Here is a 25,854-nt window from a genome sequence, read left to right as displayed (position 1 = left end):
AGGTTCATCCAATTGGGCAGCGAGGAAACAGATTGGAGCAGCACTGCTGTGAGGTGCCGTATGCAATCTCCTCAGGCTGGCCCAGGGCTTGGAAGGCTGCCTTCCAGGACAGTCTTCAGCTGCTGGCTGCCTGAGTAGCTCCAGCTGTTCATAGTGGGAGCAGTTAGCTTCCCCCAGAGAGTGTCATTTAAGTAGTAAGTCTGTAAATGGTCAGCGTTGTTAGCATTCATTTTGGGGGTGGCTGGAGTCTCTGACCCTGTGGAATCATACTCACCTGTGTTTAACTATAGATTCTAAGTGAACAGCGTAAGCACATTGGTCAGGCTGGCCGAGACCCATGTTTATTACAATTCTGTCACTCTTTGTTATCGTTTGAAATGCTAAATTTGTGTTTAAACATGAAACAGGGCTGGAGAGATGGCTCAGCCATTAAAGGCTGGCCTCATACCAAAGATCTGAAACGTGGAGAGTAATCTTTAGGATGACGGCTCCTGGCTAAGTGCACATTTTGGTCCACACTTGATGCTTTATTGAATTTGGGTAAAAATCTTTACTGAATTTGGTGGAAATTTTCATCAGGAAATCCTAGTTTTAAGACAAGGAATAAGGACATGCAATATTATCTCAGTATGAGTGAGCAGTGACCTATACTGCAAACTTATCAATGTCACATTATTAAAATTCACTTAATTACTGTAATATTGGTATATAGGGATAAGCTAATTTATATAAATTACTCATAGAGGAACACATGTACTTTTTTTTGGTATTTTAAAAACATGTTAATTAATAGTCCATAACTTTCCTATTATAGTAGAATATATTTGTGGCATAATCACTCATACTGAGTTCAGTAAGATAAAAATGTTTCTAACTGTGCTTTTCCAGCCATTGCTGTTATTTGTCTCTTTCATATTTCCAGCTAAAGTTAATTTTGCCACATAGAGAAAGTTAAAGACTGATTTTTCTCCAGATCAGACTTACTGGACACTCTGCTTCATGGGCATCTTTTCTGTACAAAGTTAACCATCTATGTCAGCTTCCCCACTGCTCGCCAGAAAGCTCAACCCACCTGGCTTTGTAGAACAAGTCCCTGGAAAAACTGCACATGACCGTGATCTTTGGAAATCAGATTTGAAATATATATATTCTTTTAGACTTGTATACATATTCAATTTCTTTTAAAAAACACTTTATTGCAGTTTTATATTTACTCGTTTTGTGTGCACATGCTACACGTGAAGGTCATAGGACAACTTGCGACAGTCAGTTTTCTCCTTTAGCTGTGTAGGCCCTGGGACCGAACTCAGGTTGTCAGGCTTGGCAGTAAAGTACCTTGCTCAACGATCCATGTTGCCAGGAGGATCCATGAGGCTAGGGCACAGTCACTGTGAGTAAGAGTAACTGGGCCCTTTAACTACTGAATGGAACATAGAGTATCCTTCTATGAGTGCCTCCATCTCCTCCTGAGGGTAAAAGGGATAGCAATGGAGAAAAACCTCCAGAATGGATATGGTGAATGAACCCCCTATTCACTGTTAAAAACCAACCAGGACTGTGTCAGTGTCCCTTATACTGATCCTAAGGAAGAGCACCAACTTCTTGAAACCCTTTCAGACCACAGGCTTGAATGTGCACCCTGCATTCACATGCAGATTTCCCCTCCTGTATTTTCTTTTAATAGAGTTGCTTAGGGATAGCATTTCTTCAGTTCAACCTCTGAACATCTATGGTGGGGTGGGTCACCTCTGGTTATTATTGTCATAGGCCAGCTGGATACCCTTCAACCACCTTACTCCTTACTCGCTGGGTACCAGTTGAACACTGTTCCTTTAGTCTCTCCCACAGAGTCCTCTCTTGATGGGTGAGAGTTAATCCTATGTGCTCAGGGACCGAATGCATTGGTTGAATGGTGTCAGTGTCTCACATTAAACAAGGACATTTAAAGAGGGCAGATAATGCTGTGAGATTCAGGCTAGTGGGGGGGGGGGGAAGTGAAAGATGCTTCTGGAGAAACAATTTTGGCTTTGGCATTAAGAAGCTCCTGTAATTTTTGAGTCTGGCAAGCGGCTGAGTTCCCTATGACTCAGTTTTCTTACCTCAAAAATGGAGACAACAATTCTAGTCGCCAATGTAAACCGAACGGTGGTTTCATTTGTGCTTCGTGGGGGTCGTTTCATTATTCTGAAATCGTCTCTCTTTGAGTTACTAGTGTCTTCTTCTCAAGGACGTGGCATGCCCATCACTGAGGAACGGAAGGATGAGTTGTTTGGTTGGAGGTGGGAACTTTTTCTGAAAGGGGTCAAATTTACTTCTTAAACACAGTAGTGGTTTTTACGTACTGCAAAGGAAAGCTGAGGAAGGCCTCTTACATGTCCGGGGTCTAGTGACTGCCAGAGAAACAAACACAATTATGGTTCGGATGTATCTGAAATGATGAACCTTTAGTTGTTCAACTGGGAGAGGAGAGAAAGCTCTTGTTCTCCTGGACCCTTGGTTGAAATGTTAGGGAACTTGGAAGCCTGTGACAAAGATCCTGAGACGGTGATCTGTGTTCTTTATTTACCCTATGAATCGAGTATGGACTATGGAGGAAGTAAGTACTTTTCACTTAACTTACGTGCTAGACAAAACCGACTCCGGTGTCTGTTTTATATGAATGGATAGGAGGGCTGGGAAGAGGTTTATTTTCTCATTTCCTTTGTCCAGGAATTGAGGAAGCCTGTGAGGGCACACAGACCTCTTCTGCCCTTGCAGGCTTCAATTATAGTGGAAACCAGGAGTATTGAAGGGCTGCTGAACACCCAACGGTCATTCCATAGCTTTCACATGAAGCTTATCTGGCCTCTAGAAGATTCCATGCTTTTCATATTTGAAGCCCACCCCTAGTGACACACTTCTTCCAACAAGGCCACACCTCCTGATCCTTCTAATCCTTTCAAATAATGCCACTCTCTGGTGACTAGACATTGCAATATGTGAGCTTATGGGGGAATTCTTATTCAAACCACCATGGAATGTCAGGGTTAGGGTTTGGCTCTCAGTGTTGTATTTTGATCAGATAGCAAGTGTACTTTGATCAGATAGTGTATGCTGTGCTAAAACCTTTTCCTTCTTCTGTGAGGGGTCTTAAATTTTACTCACTGGCAGCCATACCGACAATGCACTGTTCTCTGGAGGTTGCATTACAGATTTGCTCAATAAAACTTAGAGACAAAGCTTGGGTAACTCAGTGTTGAGAGGTGTTTAAACCTAGACATTCCATCAAATTTTACTGTCTCTTCTTCACTTTAAATTTCACTTAACTTTACAAGATATTCTAATGGTAACTTAAAGACAGGCACCTTACTTCTCCCAAGGCTTTGCATTAAGTCTGCAGTGATGTCACACTTCAGAACTTTCCAAGCACTTCCTTTATGCTTAAATTCATTTATTTCTTATTTAAGCCCATTGAAGTTTTGCATCTTATTTATGGGTTAAACATTGCTATAATCAACTCTTTATAGAGCAGAGGCTGGTTGCATTAGTCTGAAAGCCTGGGGCTGGAATGTCATCTCTGTGATGCATTTACCTCAGTTCAAATCAACAGGCACACTTGCTGGGACATGTCCTTCTTTGTAGTTAAAAGTTTTAAGAAAAAGTCCCCCAAGAATGACCTTTGTGACAACAGAAAGGTACTTACCGTGACGCGTTGGGGACGCAGAACTTCTCTCTCCTAAACTACAGTACATGTCGTCCTCTTCCCTTGACACTGCTGCTTTTTATTCAATAAAATCCATTTTAAAAGGAAGGTACTAAATATGGTCAATTCCGGAAGCCATAGAGTTTCATTCATTTGACAGTTAAATGAGGGCCCACTCCTCCAGGCACTGCAGACAGAAAAGTGAAGGGGAGTGGTGAAGTCTCAGCCCTCAGGGCCTGAGCTGGGTGAGACACAAGTCAGCCACACAACATAGTGCATCAGCCGGTGGTGTCACATGATGTGCTTTCAGGAGCATGAGGGAGAAGATGGCAGTTATGCTGTTTCTACTAAAAGGCAGTAAGTGGAGGGTGGCCTGGGCCAATGGAGGTGGAGCGTGGCCTGGGTAAGCGGAGGTGGAGGCTCTTGGTAGCGATGCAGCATGTGGGAAACCCCTGAGGTTGGGACTGTGCTGACATTCAGTATGTTCATAAGAGCAGAAGAGAGGACACAGATGCTGCAGCTGGTTTAGAACCGTTAGCCCATGGTACCTGGGTTCCTACAAGGGCTTTGTGTGATTTCAAAACTGGATCAGTGCACGTGGTTTCCTACCCTAGACCTATACAAGGGATGCTGGGATTTCAGTTCCCACAGACCCTTTCTGAATTACTTTTTTTTGAAGCAGACCATTTTTGTAAAGCTTAAAGGATATTTTAAGGATGTTTGAAGTGTCAATGAAGTGTCCCAGACACTCAGTCCCTCTTTTGGGAGGCAACAGTACCACCCCTTTCTTCTGTGCAGACAATCTAGATGCCCAGATGTACACACAGCGTAGAGCTGGGAGGCACTAGCTGAAGGGCAGAGTGTCGGTGTTTCTGTCCTGGGCTTGTTGCTTTCCATGTGTGACCTCAGACAAGTAGCCATAGATCTTCGTGCCCCATTTCCTCATTGTCAGGAGAGAAAGTCATCACTGGGTCGTTTTAAGGAGTAAATGAGATTCCCTACATAAACTAGTATGAAATATGGAGTAGTTATCCAATTTTTAGTACATAGTAAATCTCCCATGACTGTTAGCTATTATGGACATACTTACTGGAAGCCTTCATGGAAACCCCACTATGCAGATAAGGAAAATGAGCCTTAGAAAGGTCACAGGGTGGCTGGACATGATCCCTTAAGCCTGTGATCCCAGCATTGGTCAGGCCAAGGTAAGAGGATTGGTACAAATTCAGCCTGGGAGATATAACAAATGCCTTGCTGGCTTGGACTGTAGAGGGAGGCACTGTCTTAAAAACAAATAAAAAGAAAGATGGTCTCGGAAGATGCATCTGTAGTAAAAGGGGTTGCCACACATCTAAGAGCAGCAGACGTCACGTCCCCAGAACCCACATACATGCTGGGAGGTTGTGGTGGACCCCTGCCACCCTAGCCCTGGATGGCAGAGACTAACCATATCGCTGAGCTCTGGGTTTGACTGAGGACCCTGCAGCTGTCAGCGAATAAGGTAGAAGAGCCATAGAAAAGATGTCACCTATCAACGTCAGGTCTTTCTCTCTCTCTCTCTCTCTCTCTCTCTCTCTCTCTCTCTCTCTCTCTCTCTCACACACACACACACACACACACACACACACACACACACACATACACACACACGGAAACATGCATACACACAGATGTAACACAACACACACACACACACACACACACACACACACACACACACACACCGAGAAAAGAAAAGAAAGAAACAAGGAAGAGAAAGGTCAGAAGTCAGACGCTTCCCAGGAAGCAGAGGCCAGCAGGTGTCAGCACAGCCATGCATCCTGTAACTCCATCTCCACCTTCTGAGTTCCTCAGATGAGTGAGAAGGAACTAGCCCTCTTCCTTGCTGTCCTTTTAAACAAAAGCAAGCTGTGTAAATGCCCTGAACAGAAATGCAGAGACATGTGTGTTGGCGAGGCTTGTCAAACTCCTTTTACTTTTAATGCCTGTCGGTAAGGTTCTCTCACAAATGCATGTAAAGTTTGTTTTCACTCTAGGCAACTTCCTTTCTTTTCACAGATGTCTCTTGAGGGTTATGTTCCATGAAGAATATTCTCATAGTGATGAAAAATACTAGACAAAGTCCCCATTTCTGTGATGGTCACAGTTGCAAGAGATGTGGATAGATTGATATTAAAGCATCAAACTACCACAGAGTATTTGCTTTTATAGAGGTTTCTCTGATAGCAGAAAGGATAATTTCCTTAAACTATTTTTTTAAAATGAATTTCCTTTTGAGAATTCCCCAAGTCATGGATATACATTAAACCATTCCCGGGAACAATTGGTTTGTTTCACAATGGTTGCGCCCGAGGATGTTACTAAGCAGTTGGCACTGTTGCTTGTTTTGAAGGCTCAGTGGTTTGCACGCAGCTTCAGTACCATTTGCCAGCTGAGATGCTATTATCAGTGGGGCACACACGAGAGATCATGACTTTACAGCACATGAGGAAATAACTAGAAGATTGTACCCAGGGTGGGAAATATGAGCAGTCTGCCTTGAAGCAGTGATAAATTACAAAGGCTGTCAGCTGTTATTTCTTGGATGAAGGAAGAAACACACAAGCAAACCTTGAACCGTTAATTCCGATTTGTCTGGTGCCTACCCAGCTACGTGACTGGAGGAAATAAAATACATAGTATTAGGTTTGAAAAAAAAATATGCATTTCAATCCACTAACTTAAGTCAGCTCAATGAGAGTTTTCTTTTTGAAATCATATTTCACATTTCTTCAAATAAATCATGGTAGGAATGGAACAACAACAACAAAAAAGATTGAAATGTAGAATGATGTAAAACATTGCCTTCACTGACAAGCCCCAGGGGTGTTTCTGTTTGTGGTTTGCGTTTCTTTAAGGCATGGCTCTCATTGCTTGCTTCCTCACTCTGCCAGTCTCATCATTCATGCTTGTCCCAGTCACCAGCCCCTGTAAGAGAACGCATGTCTCATAGGACTTTGATCATCTCCATCCCTGCTTCAGTTAAGGGTAGGGTTTGCCTGTTTCGTTTCATACACCTTCCAGTTGATGCCTGTGGGTTCAGAGCTGTCCACAACCCACTGGAAGAGCCCAAGACAGCTCATTCTGGGATGAGAGCTGCACCGCTCCAACGCTCTTGCTTGCTGCAGCAGGCTCCTTGTCAGCCTGTCTGATTCTTCCCTCTGTGGTCTCGGGGTACCAAGAAACCAAGACAGAGTAGGAAACAGGCCACCCCAGTCACCCCATACCCACTGATCACCCCCAATGACCTGTTTGTATCCATCCAGCAAGTTTATACACTTTAAACCCCTGAAGGTTTCACAACCTCCCCAAAACAGTGCCACTACTCGGGAACCACGTTTTCAACCATACTCACATCATAGCAAACCTTGGCCCAAAGTTAGGAATTAGGCAATAGGAAAATGGGGCCTTTGGGAGGTGCTTTGGCCCTGAGGTCTGAGAGGGTCCCCTCATTCCTTTCGCCATGTGAGATTATAGTGAGAGAGAGGTCATCTGTTTGCCGGGAGGTGTGTGCTTACTAGATACCAAATTGGCCTGGATCTTGGACTCGTAGCCTTCAGAACTGTGGGAAGTAAGCTTGTATTATAAGTTACCCAGTTTATGACAGCGTGTTTGTCACGGTGTCCCAAATGAACCAAGACACGCCCCTTCCTCAGCCTCTCTGAAACCCGTCTTTGTGCATCTTCATCTTGGTTCTTTTAAATCCTTTCTGTGTATCTAATGAGCCTAGACTTCCTAAGGCCTCACTGTGTGTTGATTGCATAATGCATTATTGCTTTTCTTGTTTCTGTGATAAAGGCAGCTTTATGATGGTGGCTCACGGTTCAAGGGTCCAGCCCGCCAAGCAGGGGAGTCAAGGCAGGCAGAACTTGGGGCTGTCGATTACAAATCACATTCACAGCTAAGAAGCAGGGGGTGATGGGTATTTGTCCTCAGCTCACTTTCTCCTTTCTGTCCTCTAGGATCCCGGCCTAGGGAATGGTTCCATCCAAGGCTGGTGGATCTTCCCACTCCAGTTAACCCAATCAAAAACAACCCCTCAAAGCCATGCCCGGGAGCCGAGCGTGCCTTGATGTTATCCACCTGGCCGTTGAGATTACCAGTCCTATGTGACTAATAGCATTCCACCTTAGGAATGCTGGAAAACAGGCAGATGTATTTAAGGCAGGGTGTGGCTTCACTTAGGTAGATGGGCTGTGCAATTCAAAGAGGATTAAATAGCCCTAATCAGATCAATAGGGAGGAGAAGCCTTCTGCAGCCACTTATCAGTGTTTCCCCTGAGGACAAGGGCAGTGGCACCGGGCTGCTGGGCAGATGTTTCAACTACTTTGGAGTCAAAGACTTGGGTTGGCAACCTCTCATTCTTCATCCTGTGCCACTCACTACCCAGGAAGAAAAGCAGAGACAGGAGCCGAACAAAGGGACTGCTGTTCTGGTTCCCTACATGAGCTGGAGACTCATGTTTTCTCCAAAGGCAACACCATGAGCTGTCATTCCCGAAAGTGGGTGGACTTAATCGATTTGCCCTGACTTGTTTAGATTCGCCCTGAGAAGTCAATATATCTGAACACTTATCACATTCTCAGACCTCGGGCAGGTGAATCACAGATCCCCTTCACCTGCCCTTGCAGAAAAGAAGGCATCCCAAAGGAGACACTTATCTCCCTCCATCGGCCTACCAGACCAGAGAAACAATGGATTCCAATGAAATGAGAATTTCTTTAGCAATCTCATACTGGGAGAAGGAAAAGGCACAAGCCAGAAGGAGAAGCCCGTCTTCTGGGAAGAGATTTCACACAATGCTAATAATTTCTTAGACCTCACTACAGGCTGAGACTGATGCCCAGAACCACACCCACACCCACACCAGGGCTGCTTAGATGTGCATGTCCCTGGCCCTCTATTTTGACTTCATTCTTACTTTAGGACGCCCAACAACAAACTTTGGGGTACCGCTGGATCTCTTTGTCCCTGCTCCCCATGTGACCACATTTCCATTATTAATCTGGCTCTTTTAATTGCCTTATTGGGGTTGGGAAACTGAACACAGCCTTGGAGAATACCCACAGCTCTCTCTTCCTCCAAAACTCCTTCCCTAACCCTGCCCAGCCTCCTCTCACCCCAACATGTACTCACAACCAGTTTTCTTTGGTTTCTAGCCTGCCAAATCCACTTGGAAGAGCTTGTTGGCTTGCCCACCCTCCTCTTTGAATTGCACTATCCATCAACGTGGTTCTTTCTGCCACTGTGTAAAGTGGCTATTGTGTGTCCATGACAATAGGAGTTAAGTGACTAAGTGAAATAATGTAGGTTGGAGCCCAGCACTTGGTAGAGATAGAACATATATTCTCTCTCTCTCTCTCTCTCTCTCTCTCTCTCTCTCTCTCTCTCTCTTTCTTTTTCTTTTTTTCCTCAAGACAGGGTCTCACTATGTAGCTGAACTCACTTTGTAGACCAGGCTGGCCTGGAACTCAGAGATCTACCTGCCTCTATCAACCGAGTGCTGGCATTAGAGGCTTGCACCATCTCTGCCGCGCAATTAAACTTCTTAGTCTTTTTGGAGCCTGCTTTTCAGACAGCCAGTAAATGGGTCAGGCTCTTTAGCTTCTGTTCCCTCTCAAGGCTATAGAGCTAGGGTAAGAAAAGGAACCTCGTTCCTTCCCTGAGGGGTTAAATTCATCCTTCAGGTGACTTTGGCTTAAGAGTCAGTTTGCACTTCCCATTGTGCCTCAGTTTCCTCATTTACAGAGTTAGCGTTTCCTGTTATTCCTTTTTTAGCCTTAAATTAGTCATTCTATTAGTTGCTTATAAAACACTTGCCTGGTATGTAGGTGCTGAGTGGCTATTTGCAGTATTTAAATATGGCGGCGGGGTGGTGGTGGTGGTGGTCAGGGGTTATTCTGTTATGTTGTTGTAAGCGGAGGGGGGGTGGGGGGGGTGGGGGGTTGGGGTGGGGTGGGGGGTGGGGTGGGGTGGGAGTGGGGGGGTGGAGGGGGGCTGCAAGGGCTGAGCTGCAAAGCATTGGGTTTTATTTAGGCACAGCATTAGGCAAGGCATTCCTTTTAAGCTTGGATTTTCCAAAACAGGAGTGGGGAGTTCGGGGCTGGGGATGTGGTAAAAACAGTGCTGGCCTTTCCAAGGATCAGTTTCCGGAGTCAGCAAGGTAGGACGTCTCAAACACCAGCTGCAAGTCATTCAGAGGCTTTGCCTTAGCCCCAGACCTGAGTCTGAATATCCCCGGAGGGATGGTAGAGTCCTGATGCCTAACAACCCAGAAAAACACCACCACCTGGAGACAGTAAGCATCAAAATACCCAGGGAGCTCCAGAAAACATTTCTGCCTGAATCTCACCCACTGATGTTCTGATCCCATTGGTAATGAGGGTGTGGGGGTGTGGGGGATGTGGGGGTGTGGGGGTGTGGGGGTGTGGGGGGTGTGGGGGTGTGGGGGGTGTGGGGGTGTGGGGGTGTGGGGGATGTGGGGGTGTGGGGGATGTGGGGGTGTGGGGGTGTGGGGGTGTGGGGGATGTGGGGGTGTGGGGGTGTGGGGGATGTGGGGGTGTGGGGGTGTGGGGGGTGTGGGGGTGTGGGGGTGGGGGGGATGTGGGGGTGTGGGGGGTGTGGGGGTGTGGGGGATGTGGGGATGTGGGGGTGTGGGGGATGTGGGGGTGTGGGGGTGTGGGGGATGTGGGGGTGTGGGGGATGTGGGGGTGTGGGGGTGTGGGGGATGTGGGGGTGTGGGGGTGTGGGGGTGTGGGGGATGTGGGGGTGTGGGGGGTGTGGGGGTGTGGGGGTGTGGGGGATGTGGGGGTGTGGGGGTGTGGGGGATGTGGGGGTGGGGGGGTGTGGGGGGTGTGGGGGTGTGGGTTAGGGGCACATATAAGGACTGTTCCCACCTCCACCTCCTCAGATATTTCTAATTCAGGGCTAGGACTGAAAACCACTAAAGTAGATAATCGGACTTCCACTGTGTCTCAGAATCGATTGGGGTGTGTGCTTACAGTGCTAGTATACAAGCCCAGCTGCCACCTCGCCTGCGAGGTCAGACTCCTGTCATGGTCGAGGGTTGGGGCACAACAAATGAGGGCCAAGATCTGCTCTCAAAGCAGACTTTGCCTGCAATGCTTCTGCGTGCTGGGCTGTGTGAACCATCTCTTTCCCTTCCCCGAACATTGCTGAACAAATGAGGCCAGGCCCCCAGCTCTCTCCATTCTGAGCTCGTCTGTTAGAAACATGCTCATTCCTGGGCTGTAGGTAAAGCTACAGCTTGCTTTCTCTGATGGGGGTAGTTTTCAGGTTGTTTTCATGTTTTTAATATGCTCTGAATTGCTCGCTCTGAGTTTCTGTATGGTCCGTGAGTGTAGCAGGCCAGATGATGAAATCAGGTAAACATGCTGGGGACACAGGCGACAGGTCAAGCCAGTTGTATTTCACTACAGGGTGGCTGTGCTCTCGGGGCTATTAAACCTAGTGCTAAAGCCACCGAGGGCCAGTGGTGGGTTTATTTCTCTAACGTAGACACATGCAGCCATGGTCAAAGTCATGGTCTAGTCAGGTGGTCAACCGTTCCTGTGACGGGATGCAGACACAAAGGTCTGCTCCTCACACTTGCCATGTGGCCGGTCTGCACTGAGGCTGTTTGATGCGTGGGTCTCACAGAGCAGCAGCATTGGGGTCCCTTGCAGGGATGTGCATTCTTAGGCCTCACCCGGTCTGGCTCAGCCTGTTGGGTTTGCCTGACAGCCTGGCATCCTGTTTTGTTGTATCACACCCACTGACTTCTGCTAGTATGAGTCAGCACCTGTAGGCCCCATTAACTTTAAGAGAAAGTACTGCCGAGTCTGGGAGGCTCGAAGTTGACTCTGGACAGAGGCGAGTCTAGCAAAAGAATGCTACTGAGCAGGTGGCAGGTTGGTGATGGTGGCTGTCTTGTCTGGTCCCCTGTAACTCTCAAACCTTCAAAGCTACCACATGTTCTTGCAGAAAACTCCAGCAGGGCTTGTTTCAGTTCTGCTGTGTGCACACCAGGGAACTCTGCAGTGTCATGTGCCTGCTCTACAGGCACCTGTGGGGGCTTTGCAAATGGTGAGAAGAGGGATTTCTTGAAATCCTATGCAGTAGCCAGGAATGGCGGTTGTGCAGTCCTGTAATCCCAGAATTTAGACACGCTTAGCTACAAACTGATTTCAAAGTTGGCTGGGCTACATGAGCCTCTGTCTCAAAGCACAACAACACATACAGAAATTCTATGGGGTACACCTGTCTATAAATTATTATTACCACATATTCATCTTATAGATATTTAGAAAAAAAAAGCAGGGTTGCAGAAAAATTAGAGGAAGGCACAGAAGCACCCCCACATGCTTCTTATCACACATGAACAAGCTCCCCATTATCAACATCCCCAATCAGCGTGGTAAATTGTTTTGTTCTTCAGAAAGGGTTTCTCTGTGCAGCCTCCGCTATTCCGGACTTGCTTTGTAGACCAGGCTGGCCTCAAACTCACAGAGATAGATCCGCCTGCCTCTGCCTCCCGAGAGCTGGGATTACAGGCGTGCGCCACTGTGCCTGGTTAATTTATCATCTTTTAAAATTAACTAACATCTATACTTAATTCAGACTTCCTGAGATCTTACCTAATATCCGTTGGCTGTTCCAGGATCCCGTCCAGGATAGCACATGACATTTAGTCATCTCTTCTTAGGCTGCCCTTGGTTCAGTTTCTCAGCATTTCCTTGTTTGTGATGACCCCGGCAGTTTCAAGAAGCATTTTCACGTTGTTCCTGGGTTGGGCATCTGGAGTTGTTTGGTGTTTTTCTCATGTTCAGGATGGCTTACAAGTTCTTAGGGGGAAAGACCACTGTAGTAGGGTGCCTGCGTTTTGGGCTGTGAAGATGACTTACACAGAAGGGCAGAGATCAGCTTTGATCACGGGGCTGAGTGGGTGTGTGTGTGGGGTTTTTCCACCTGGAAAGCTACTTTTCTCCCTGGCCTTTCAGTACTCATAGAAGGAAGTCACTGTGTGCCATGCAAGAGGTGGGTGTTACCCTTTACTTCCTTAAGAGGACAGCATCAGCTTGAATGAAGTATTTGAAAAATTTCCACATGGGTGCTTGGTCTGTTCTCTACTCACATTTCCTCAGCCATTTCTTTATGTCAGTATGCCATATGGATATCTACTTTGTACTTTATGCTATAATTTAATACTACCTAATTTTGTTGGCTAGCTTATCATTTTCTCCATGGTTTTGGTGACGGGTAGATATATTAGGACTCTTGCTTTTGAATGAGTCCAGACCTCCCTGCTGGCAAAGACGGTGCTAACCACTGTGATTCCAGTGCCAGTCACTTCCAGTCCTAAAAGTTGTGCTGTGTGAAATAGTCACTTTTTGTGTCAGGTTTCTAGGGTTGCCATAGCAAGCACAGGCTGAGGGGATGAACTGACAAGTGTATTCCTCATAGTGGTGCCATCTTCAGATACAGGCTGAAAGTATCAGCTGACTTAGTTTCTGTTGAGGCCCTTTCTCTTGGCTTGTAGATGGCAGACAACTCCCATCCCCTCACCACAGACTATTGCCTCACTTGAAGGACAGTCAAATTAGGAAGTGCTGGGGTCTTAGAGTGTGCATTTCAGAGGCACACCATTCCGCTCATACTATTTCTCAAAGGTCTCTTGAGATAATCATATTTATCAAGCATTAACCAGAAGCGGCAGCGATGAGTTATTAGCACTGCCACCCTTTGCCACGAGGCAACAGTGTTCCTTCCCTATAGCAGCCGAGGCTTGAGATTTGCAAATCAGCTGCTTTGCAATGGGAGTGCTGTGGCCATAATGATACCATGTGGCCCAGATGCGTTCAGAGGAACTGAGAATTTCGAGGCGAACTGTGTGAGTATGGTGTGGGACGTTAACTGGGAAACTTGCAGCAAGGTGCTTTCTGTGTGAGATGGCTCTGCCGATAACGAAAAGCATCATCCTTAGTTGCACCATCATACACAGAACATGTAAGTATGAGTTCGGTGCTAAATACGTGGAAGAGAACTCAGTCACTTATTGGCTTATTTATGTTTGTAAAGCTGGGGATGAAACCCAGAACATCAAATGGGCTGGACAAGCACCCTAAAATTGAGTTTATACCCAAGGTGACTGCTTCTTTATCTGCCTGCTACTCAGTGTGGCATAGAAGGGTCAGTGTCTCTATTCTTAGCTTAGGGTCATGCTACAACAGGCCTTCTGATGTGCACCATGCCCAGCATGGTGTTGTACAATGAACGCATATCCCTGGATCCGAAGCCCACTCTTGAAGCCACCTGACTTTATTGAGACCTCACAGACAAGAGAACTTGCCAGTGAGTGTGGTTCTGTGCTCCCACCATGTCTGGTTCTGGCAAAAAACAAGTGTGCCCTTTCAGTATCTTATGTCATACAAATGTCCTCTCCAGCACCATCTTGGGAAAATGGCTCCAGTGTGGATTAAAGGTTGGGAAGGTGCAGAGGGACAGCTTTTGCTGTCCCAGCTGTGAGCAATTATCACCAGCATACCTTACCTGCCATGCTGGATTAGACCCTTGAACCACGGGCCAAAATAAGTCCTCCCTCCTTTAAGTGGCTTTTTGTTAGGATTAGGGTCACAGTGATGAGAAAAGTCACTAATACAGGAGCTGAAGGCCACACCCCCAACTCCCTCTGGAACCAGATTCAGTCACATGACTCAGTTCCAGCCACTTAGTTGTGAGGAGAAGTGTGCTGTGAAGTTCCAGCAAGGCATCTGAGGTGAGTCCTTCTAGAAAGGGGTGTGCATCACTTCCTCCCTCCTTCCTTTTTCTTTGGTCTTGGCAGATGACGGCTGGAGTTGCAGCAGGCGTCGTAGACCATGAGGTGCTCTTGAGACTAGAATCTTGACATGAAGACAGTAGATCAAGAAGACAGAATATGCTGATGTCCTTGAGTTCAAGGAGTTGTGTCACACACATTTGTGCACAGATGTAAAATGTCTATATGAGAGAGAAAGAGAGAGAGAGAGAGAGAGAGAGAGAGAGAGAGAGAGAGAGAGAGAGAGAAGCCTTTCACCTTACAGCATTGGTATTTATTTTCTGTTACGTGCAGCCAAACCTGATTCTTACTCGATGAACCTTTGGTATGCATTAAAATCATCTGGGGACTGTATTTGACAATACTTCTGTCTAGATACCAAGTCTAGAGGTTCTGATTTAATCAGTTTGGCATAGGCTCCAGGCAAATGTCATTCTTTAAAAGCACCCCAAGTGAGATTCTATTGAGTGACCAAGCCGCTGTCCTAATGCGCATGCATGTGCATATGCGTGCGTGAGTGTGTGTGTATGTGTGTATCTGTGTGTTGCCTGCAGGTATGTGTACACATGTATGGGTATGCAGGCATGTGCACCCATGTGCGCCTGTGCAGAGCCAAGAAAGGTCATAGGGGTGTCTTCCCCTCTTGCTCCCTGCCTCAAGGCAATAAGGAGGGATTTAGGATAGGCCAGCTGGCCAATGAGTTCTTAGATCTGCCTGTCTCTACCTCTAAGTGCCGGGATTATAGGTGTGTGTAGCCAAGCTTGGTATTTTACATGGTGCTGGGGATGCAAACTCAGGTCTTCACGACTGTAAAGAATTGCTTTTACCCACTGAGCCATCTCTTCAGCCCCAAGTAAGAGGTTGTGGCTACCCCTCTAAGGCTCAGACTCAGGACCTTGAGATGTGAGACCAACTGAGTCACTGCTTACTTCATGGAGAAGGCTGACAGCTGGGTTTTATTGTCCTCTTGCTGCCTGTTCACTGGGAGGAAGGGTTTTTGTTTTGTTTCATTTTATTTCACAATACCATAGAGGCACATGCTCTGTTTCTGGGGCTACAGAGACCAGTGCTGGGATCGAGGCATAGGGAACAATTTTAAAACGAGGTACATTTGGCAGTTTCAAACAGTCTGGATATTTGAGTGTTAATGTGAACATCAGCAGATTTCAAGGCTTAGAGAGCATCTGAATGGCAGTGCATGAAGACTTACTTCAGGGTGCTGTCACTTTCGAGGGCGTGGGTGAACTTGTACATTTCTCTTCCCTCCACCAAGTTCAATGACCCTAAGTGACGTTAGCAAGGACCTTGACAGTGGGGAACTGAAAGGTAGACCCACAGGCTGTCAAAGGCGACCTGGAGCTGAGCTACTTGAAGGGCAAGGACAGATCTAGATTTTTATATCTACGAAGTCAGTTAGCAATTGTGTATCTGAGGAGTCTCCATGATGAATCAAAACCCGGTTTAATTTCAGAGGCTATCAATTATACCAATTTGACAGCAATTTCCCTCTTTCCTGACCAGAGGCAGAAGCACGAAATGATTGCACGCCATTTCTTAAATGCCTCATTCAGAACGAGACTTCCCGATAAGTCTCCAGCTGCTTTATCTCTTGGAGCTCACTGGTGAGATGTGAGTCACAATCCCCCGACCCTCCACCCCACACTTATAGACTCAATCCAGCCGAAAATAGATGTTCTCCTTTCCTGTGCTAGAGAAGGTCCATCGGGGCTGCACCTATTACCGTGAGTGTCTGTCATAGGCTTGTGTTGGCCAACGTTGGAGGAGTCAAAGAGATAGTAAGAGTGGCTGGGCATGGTGTTGTATAATGTGATGAAGTCCTTCTAATGACTGTATAGCCCATAATTTATGTGTGATAATACATACTATATAATCCTATTGTGCATATGACAGAGAAAGGCAGATGGCATGATAAGAAGATAGAGGTAGGGACGCATGATGGAGATCCCGAGGGTGTGGGAAGTGGCCTCGCTCCGTAGTTTATCAGGTGTTGCCAGCAGTGTGCATGCTCAGTCTTTGCTTCAGCATCATTCATATGGTGACACGGTTTCCTATTGAGCCACCCTACAGCCTCTGCAACGGCTCTTTTGTGTGTGCATTTGTGGGCTTTGCGTTTCTGTGTGTATAGAGAGTAGAGAGGGATTTGTCTCATTAATACTTTACATTTGTGGCCTTTCCTAGGAGGTTTATAAATGGAACGTCTGAAAAGGAATAGTTTCTGTACCTGCTATTTTTCTCCTGGTGGCACTGATGGTTTGTACAAAGTTTGTTTCAGTTGTCATTTAGAGATTCGTGTCATTCCTCGGGCGCCTCCGAAACACGGTTGGCTGGTGGGGAAGGCCCCAGGCTGTATCTGCCTTCCCACCCTGCGTTGGGCTTAATTCAGAAGGCTTCTGCTCTCATTTCACATTTCACTCTGTCGCTGTGATGAAGCACTCTGACCTAAAGCTCCTTAGAGGAGGAATGGCTGGCTTCTGCTCACTTCTCCATCACTGAGGGGAGTCAGGGCAGGAACTGAAGGCAGGAATCTGCAGGCAGGAGCAATGGAGGGAGCCTGCTTGCTGCCTTGCTCACTGTACCACTCTCTGGCTGCTGCTTAGTTAACTTCCCAGGACTACCTGCTGAGGGATGGGGCCGCCCACAGTGGGCCTTCCTGCATCAGTTAATCCAGACAGTCCCCCCCAGACATGACCATAGGCCAACCTAACCTAAGCAACTCCTTAATCAATCGAGGCTTTCCTCTCAGATGTCTCTTACCTGGGTCAAGTTGGTAATTAATGCTAATTCTGACACAATAAGACCCCAATAAGGAAGGCCTAGTTGGCAGGAAAGGAGCATAGAGTGGAGATTGGAGTTCAAGTGTTCTGTGATGTTGACGTCACGGGGAAGAAATGGGTAGGGAGACGTTTTGGCTGAAGCTTAGGTAGGTGTCTCATGTAGGACTGGGACTCCGTCTTAATAGGAAAACAAAACAAAACAAAACAAAACAAAACCAATCTTTTCTATTACTAAGAAGAGACACCATGACCAAGGCAACTTATAAAAGAAAAAATTAATTTGGGGGGGGGGAGCTCACAGTTCCAGAGGGTTAGCATCCCTGACCGTCATAGTGGGAAGCATGGCAGCAGGCAGGCTGGTGTGATGCTGGAGCTGAGGGCTTGTTTCTGACTCCCAGGCCAGAGGCAGAGAGAACGAGCTAACTAGAAAAGGTGTGGGTGGGCTTTTAAAGCCTCGAAGCCCACCCCTAGTGACACCCCTCTGTCATCGAGGCTGGCCCCTCCAATCCTTCCCAAACAGTCCCACCAACTGGGAACCAAGCATTCAAATATACGAGCCTATGAAGCCATTCACATTCAAACCGCCACAGACCCTACAGAGCCCCTCAGGGGTCAATGTTCTGATGGATTTTTTTGTAGCACAAACTGGGCTTTCAGAACAGGAGCTAGAGCTTGCTCAGGGTGGGGTCCTTCCATGTAACTTCGAAGCTGTTAGCCACTCACCGTACCTGAACCAGCAGGCAATGTCCTCGGCGGCGGGGAATATGATATCAATCAAAAAGTGGATCAAATCAACTGGTCCAAGGAGCCAGCCAAACTACGCTGGTCTGGATGTAGGGCCAGGTGGTAGCCAAAGTCCTGCAGTGTCTCCACAGGGTCCAGCTGATGCAGACAGATGCAGAAGACCTTTTCTTAGGTGTGAGCTGCAGCTGCTCCAGCATGTCACAGGAAATGAAGCAGTGCCCTCTGCTCTCCTGCCTCTGCTGTCGGTGACACAGGATGCCTTGGGAGGTCTGCTGCCAGATTCTCAACTGGACATAGTGGGTCAGTGGGTCAGTAGGTCAGTGGACCTAAGGATGAGGATCCTGAGGAGCCAGCGGCTGCTCTCAGGGACAAGGTTTCAGACCCGGACTTCCATAAACTGGCATCCATGAATTCCTTCTGTCTAGATGATGCAGCTCCAGCTTGCCCCTAAGGCGCAGGGACCTGCATGGTTCCTGAAACTGTGGTTGTTTTTTTGTTTGTTTGTTTGTTTTGTTTTTTGTTTTTCTGTTTCTTTTTTAAAGATGAGATCTCTCATTGGTTTGGAAGTTGCCAAGTAGGCTAGGCTAGGGCCCAGTGATCTATCTGTCTCTGCCTCTCCAGCACTGAGATTAAAAGTGTACGCCATCATGCCTGACCCGTTATCACCAATCCCATGAGCCCTTTCACTCTTTGCTTTGCTTGAACTGTCATCACCACTCAACTCTGGAATTCTCTCTCTGCTTCCCAGAGGCTTCCCCCTTGTTTCTTATGCATTCCACACTCTCGGTCCCTTGGCTTTCCTTCCACTGGTCTGGATATTCTCCCGTTTTTAATCCTCTGCTACCTCTGTTTATTAGCGTCCCTGAGGGCTCCAGCTGTATGCTTTCTTACCTCAAACTTGTACCATTCTTCAGGTTAAATCATTCATATCCATGGTTTGGTCTAATAGCCATGCTGTCCTACGTGAATACTGTCACAGACAGGTGGTCACAGAACCTGACAGACAATTCCACTTGTATATTGTATATTGCATCCTGAAGTGAACATGCTCAGGTCTGGACCTGGATTCTCTTGGAAACATGGCCACCACCCGTGGATGGTTGAATGCCCGCATCTCTGACATCTTACTCCTCTGGTCCTTCCTTACTCATGCCTGAGGCTGGTTCCAGCTTTATCACATTGTTGCTACCTACCAGCTTCTTCTCTCAACTTGGACTGCCCTCGTTCCTGGCCTGGAAATAGCTCCAGTAAGTTTGGCTTCCCTCCACCCTGTGCTATATTGCAGCCAAGGCAATTATTTAAAACGTACAGAATCTGGGGTTACAGATAGAGCCTTGTGGAGAGTGCTTGCCTACCGTGGCCTACCATGCAGGAGGCCACAGAGCTGCAACCAAAACAAACCACACCCTTCACTCTCAAGAACAGGTAAAGTCAAGCAACTGGCTTTAAAAGCCTCTATACAAGACAGCCAGGCCACATAGAGAGACATGTCTCAAAAACACCAAAAGAAGGCTTACCGTAGCCCTTTAGTCCAAGTCTTTCACCTACAGGCTCACCCCTGGACTCCAGTCTTGAAACTTTTCTTGATCTTTCTCTAGTCTTTACATTTCTCCCTTTCACAACGGCCTTTGTGTCCTGGGCCTCTCAAGTGTGCAGTTTTCTCTGCCCTCATCTTCTTCCCTGGTTATTTCCTGGCCAGAGCTCAGCTGAATTGTCAGCTCTGCAGGGAGCTCTTCCCTCCTCTTGAGCAGACCAGGAGGTCTTTTTGCTACCCAGTGTGTAACTCATGCCCTTCCTGCCTCCGTCTCCATCTTAGACAATGCCCTACCACACCAGGTTCCGTTCTCAACTCTGGACTTCACATTGGGTTCTGCTGAGGAAGTTTTCAAAGAACTCAGTGATCCAGTACATGCTCCATCCCAGAGCAGCTTAAACAGGGTGTGAGTCAGAGGTCACCGGGACCGATTGTTAATTCCTCACCATGCAGTGCCTGGTCACTGGTCTGGGAACCACTGTTTGAATCCATTGCTGTAAGCTGAGCTGGCCCCCAGTGCTGGCTTCCAGCCCACAAGTGAAGCCCTCTGCACAGAACTCAGCACACATTAATATTACTGCCTGGTTAAAAAAACAACAACAACAACCCACTATTTTCTTGCTTGACAGGCAGTCTGTCTATGAGAGGTCAGGTTCCCCGACTTCTTCCTTTTTATCCCCTGGGTCTAGCAAGGTGCTGGTAAGTAGTAAGGGCTTATGTCAGATAAAACGAATAAGGCTGTCTGGATAAGAAGGTACGGTATGCATGGCTGTGTTTTAACCCAGAAGAGAACACTACAGAACAAACATAAGGGTGCTGTATGTACCTGTGCTCACCTCGCTTGATTTGAGTTCACTATTTATTCAAAGGTAATGATTGTCTACTGAGGCATTTCTTTTTCTTTTTTTTTTTTTTAAGATTTATTTATTCATTTACTATGTGTACAGTGCTCTGCCATCACATATACCTGCAGGTCAGAAGATTGCATCAGATCACATTATAGATGGTTGTGAGCCACCATGTGGTTGCTGGAAATTGAACTCAGGACCTCTGGAGGAGCAGTCAATGCCCTTAACCTCTGAATCATCTCTCCAGCCCTACTGAGGAATTTCTGTACCTCCTTTCTGCTGCACATTTTCACCAGTACCTGAAACGTATATGAAGAAGAACATGTGAATGTATTCTGGCTGATGGTAATAGAAGATAGTCTCGTGATAATCTGACCTAGTTGTGGACACATACACACACACACACACACACACACACACACACACACGTGCATGCACACACACTTCCATTATGTAGTAGTGTATATTTATGAAAGTTAAATTTACATTTATTTATTTATTTATTTATTAGAAAAGGACTGAGCTTGCAGTTTGGATTGTCTTAGAGCTCAATACAGCTTGGGGTGGCCTTAGATTCATGGCGGTCCTCCTGTCTCGGCTTCCCGAGTGCTGGGATTACAGGCATGAGATGCCATGAAAGATCTTCAAGTAGAAGAAAGTTAAAGAAGACTAGAAAACATGTGTTATGTATGCTTTTATTGCCAATGTCTTTAATTCTGTAGAACTGACTTTCAACCTGGTGGGGTTGTTGTGGCTGAATTACTTTTTGTGGGAGGGTATTGTGAGGTAGATCAGAACCTTTTTATTGGGCTAGGTGTGTGGGTCAGCATGCGCTAGGTAGGCATCTGTCACCAGCACTGCAGACCAGCCAATAACCAACCACAAAAGCCGTTTTAATGTTTGTACATTACCTGAAAGTGTTTATTTCTTGAGTGAGAGGCCAGCAGGGACTACAGATTATGCTTACAAAATACATGCATGTTTATTTGTTATTTGCTGAGTGCTTTCTATATGAAATACAACTGTAGAAATGATGGACACAATTTCTGCCCCCCCCCCCCCCGTTTTAGTGCACTGTGGGAAATGTGCACACAACCAGTGATTAAAATACAGGTAAATGCTTGTATAATTTGAATTTTGTTTACCTCCTCCAAAACTCATGCTGAAAACTGGTTACTGTTTGGCAGTGTTGAGAGGCGGGCTGTAAGCTCTTGAGAAGGGCTAAGGGCTTCTTCCTACAGCATGAGTTCTTTTAAATTTTTTAATTTAATGTTTCCTGTGTTTGATTATGGGAGTGATGGTGCATCCCATTGCTTGGGTGTGGAAGTCAGAGGCCAACTCGCAGGAGTTCAGGTTCCTGGGGGTCTATCTTAGGTTGTCAGGCTTCATGGCAAGTACCCTTAGCCACTGAGCTGTCTTACTGGCCCCCAGTTCTCACACTTAGGAGCCTGAGCGAGTCACTGCAAAAGTGTGGAGGTTGAAACAGGCCCACTCTTCATGTCTTCATCTCCCTCCGCACGCCTGCTGGCCCTTTGCCTTTGTACCGTGGCATGAAGCAGTGAGAGGCCTCACCGCAGATAGATGCTCGATCTTGGGATTCCACCCTCTAGGCCCTGAGACAAAACAAACCTCTTTGCTCTACAGACCGCTCGATTTTGAAATTCTGTTTCAGCTACAGAAACCAGGCCAAGCTGGTGTGGTGGGAAAGCGTGCGGAGAAGAGTTTGGACGAGCGGGAACCTGTGGGCGTGCTCTTCAGCACTCAGCAGCACCTGGGCTGCAGATTATCTCTTGTCTACGGGCCACACCTCAGGGCAGATCCTGAGACAGGAGCTGAAGAAATGCCAAGAATTTTATCAGACCAGTCAAGCATGCAGGACTCATGGATGAGGCTTAGTGGGCCCATGTGTGTCAGGATACGTGCAACACCCCCATATGTGTAGAACTTCTGAAGTGAGAGCTCATGGTTCTGTTAGGTTCTGTGCTGTGTCAATTGGTGGAGGAGCAAGAATTGATAAAGAAGTGATACCATGTCTACAGTAAAGCAGGGATTTCCCTAGGACCCCTCCCCCACATGAATACAGAAGTAATCTGTGGCCAGTAATACTTTGAAGACTATGTTAAGGTCAAACAATACTTAGCGTATTCTAGGGAAAACTCAATAAAGAGTTTTAAATTTGTGAAGGGTATACAATAGTGGCAGGAATGTTGTGGGACAAACTGATCACTTCTTCTGGATTTTAAAGTCCACTCAACAAGATGGCCCCCATACCTGGTTCTATTAACCAGACCTAACTCATGACAGCCTAGGTCCTAGCACCTAGGGGAGAACCTAGTACGATTATTCTGCTAAACAGACGTAGCAATAAACCACCCCAAGTTTGTTTGGCTTTGATGAAGGGAGAGTCAGTTTTCTTCAGGGCTGTGGGCTCTGAGAGGCTGCCCAATAGATGATCCAAAACTCATGTATATGCAGACAGCACTGGATGGACTCAGTAGGTATTAAATAAAAAAAAAAATATTGAAATTGGGAGGAAAATTTAGAGGAAAAAAATAGGGAGGATGATAGGAAATGACTTGCAGGGTAAGGAATGGAGAGCGGTTGGATCCAAATGCCTTATATGCATGCATGAATATTAGATAAAATATTTAATAAAGAGGATCATTAACCACAAAGAGGAACTTAAAAGCAACATTTTTTAAAAAATGGATTCATAAGTTTTAATTTTCATCTTGTCAAGTTGTCTATAGCAGTATACTGGCATTGCAGCACTGGGACAGCCTTGCCTAAGCAGGAAGCAGAGGCGAGATGGACGTGTGTGCTTAGTGTGTCTGCCATGGGATAACTTGTCTACCTGGCATGAGGCTGGCTTACTGCTCAATTGTTCAACACCCCCATATGTGACTGGAGAACCGCTCACATGGGAAACTTGTTTATGCTGACAGACGCCCCTGTGGCTCTTATTCACCAGCGTCCAGGTTCTGTCTCTCCTCCTTGTCTCTCTGTCATCTTTCCCACCATAGGTAGCCCCCTGGTACTTCTGTTAGGGACACAGATTCAGTGTGCCACCACAGTAGGAAGAGAGTGCAAAGGTTTTATTTATAGATCCTGGGAAGGGATGATGCAACGAGTAGGGCAGTAGTTCACTGACCTTCCCGGGGGTCACACAAGACAGGAATTTAAAAAGTCAAGACAGGAGTGGGAAGTCCAGCACTGAGAGAAAGGGAGGGAGAGGGACAGGCTTGCAGAAACTATCTAAAAGGATTAGGTGGCAGTCACTTTAAGTTGACCTGCCAGTGACTAAATGGCCCTTTTGAAGGAAGCGGGAGCAATGTGGGCTGAAGGAATTCTAGAAGCACTTTCTCTTGAATTCAAGCCCTTTGAGAGAAGTATTCTACTGCTGTGTACCACCACCGAGGGCACTGTGACTCCTCTTCTGAATTCTAGAAATTGTAACTCAGCTTACACTATGCCAGGGATCCTAAAAATGCTTTTCTAATATCCACTCCTATACATGGCACTAAACAGGCAAGGAACCAAGGCCCAAACAGCCCAGGAAATTCTAGACTGGACAGCCCATCTTCAGGGAGACTAGTTTGGATCTACCAGATTCACGGCACAATTCTGATTTATTTTATGGTTATATGGTTTACGCAGGGTGTCTTCCATTTTAAATAACTGAAATAAATTCAGACAGGCTTTAACAAAAATGGCCAATTTACTACAAGGACGGAGTGTCTTGAGGAACTGAAAGGAATGCAGATGGCTTCCAGAAGGAACTGGGACCAAGAACCAGAAAGCTGTAATTCTTCGTTCCTGGCTTGCCTCCCCCTTGCACGTCTGCCTCATTGCTGTTTGCCTCTCTCGGCTGAGTCTGTAGACGTGTAGACGATGAAATACAGCTAGCTGCTGCACTGTTTGCACCATACACAGAGATTAACTGTCCCTAAAGTCAAATGCCCTCAGCAGGCACCCATTCAGGGGCCGATGAGCATTAGCCAAGAGGCCAAAAAATTTATGTCACTCAAACATCCCTACCATGAGATTTGAAGGAACTATCCGTTCTTGGGTAGAGGGGATAGGGTTGTGCTGGATCACATCAAGTTTTAACACATGCTAGGTGGATACTTATTATTTATTGACTTGTGAGAAGCCTTGTTATTTAGCCCAAGTTAGATTTAAACTCGAAATCCTCATGCTTTGGCCTTCTGGGGCTGATATCAGATGAGCATGCCATACCTTTGGGTCTCTCTCTACTTGTGGCAGGGAAAGGCTGGCTCAACTCCTTATTGGCTCATATGGTTCGCCTGCCACCTTTCTTGGGTACGCTGGGACATTAAAAAGAGATTGTGTCTCCACAATTGCCTCGTGATTGTAGCTCCTTGAAAACAAGATTGGCCAAACATACTGTAGCAATGAGATTCCTTCTTTTTTGTTGTTGTCTTTGGTTTGTTTGGTTTTTTGTTTTGTTTTGTTTTGTTTTGTTTTGTTTTTTTTTGAGACAGGGTTTCTCTGTGTAATATCCCTGGATCTCCTGGACTCACTTTGTACACCAGGCTGTCCTTGAACTCACAGAGCTCTATCTGCCTCTACCTTCCAAGTGCTGAGATTAAAGATTTGTGTCACCAAGTGCCACCACAAGTCATTCCTTATCAACCAAATGTGCACACATTTGCATGAGTGTATGTGCTCTCCCTCCCCCTTTCTTTCTCTCTCTCTCTCTCTCTCTCTCTCTCTCTCTCTCTCTCTCTCTCTCTCTCTCTCACACACACACACACCTACTCAGAAGATACCATCCTCCATAGGAGTTTCTTTGACTTTTCCCTTGGATTGTAGTAGCAATTCTCCAGGTTTCTTTTGTCCACAGGAAGTAAATAGTACCCCCTCCCACACCAAACCTACTGTCTACTGTTTCTTTCTAGTGTTGAGCTTCCTTTCTTAACAAGCTCTGCTTTCCCACAAACGAATACCATTGCTTGCATTTGGCACAGTTTACATAGGGCCCTTAGGAGTATCTGTTGGGCATCCTATTTTCTCCTTTTTTTTTTTTTTTTTTAGAACTCAATTTCATTACATCACACAAGGAATGTTGTCCCTGCAGCTTAGGTTTCTCGCCAAACTATAAAGGATCATTTGGCCTAAAACATAGATGAAATTATAATTATGACCTTGGAGTTTTCTTTCCCCTTAAAATTTAATTCTGAGCTCTTGTCAGTAGCCCACACCAGCTTTCTGCATATTCGTTCCCCTAAGTGGCTCTGTCTAGTGCTTCCCAGAATGTGTTCCTGTGTTCTAGAGGAGGTAGCAAGACACCTTTGTGATAAGCAAGTGGGGGACAAGGGGTGGACTCCTCATCTGGAAAGATGCCCTTCTTTGAACCATTTTATTTTCTCCTAAA

At 46.3% G+C, this 25,854-nt stretch overlaps 1 protein-coding gene and 1 long non-coding RNA gene across 2 annotated transcripts in view; one reads left to right on the top strand and one right to left on the bottom strand.

The window, feature by feature from the left end:
* Positions 1-25,854, top strand: part of RNF144B (ring finger protein 144B) — a 146,001-nt gene that overhangs the window by 46,432 nt on the left and 73,715 nt on the right. The gene's annotated exons all lie outside the window — the stretch shown is intronic.
* On the bottom strand, positions 2,110-12,657 carry LOC311605271. The gene is made up of 4 exons (XR_014781875.1): positions 12,359-12,657; positions 4,765-4,965; positions 3,683-4,649; positions 2,110-2,292 (listed from the first exon to the last, which is right to left on the bottom strand). It is a non-coding gene; the product is annotated as an uncharacterized lncRNA (long non-coding RNA).

Source organism: Acomys minous (genome assembly GCF_964271855.1).
Source record: "Acomys minous genome assembly, chromosome: 9".
Classification (NCBI taxonomy): domain Eukaryota; kingdom Metazoa; phylum Chordata; class Mammalia; order Rodentia; family Muridae; genus Acomys; species Acomys minous.
The sequence above is the reverse complement of the archived record's forward strand: the minus strand, read 5'-3'. Positions and strand labels throughout refer to the sequence as shown.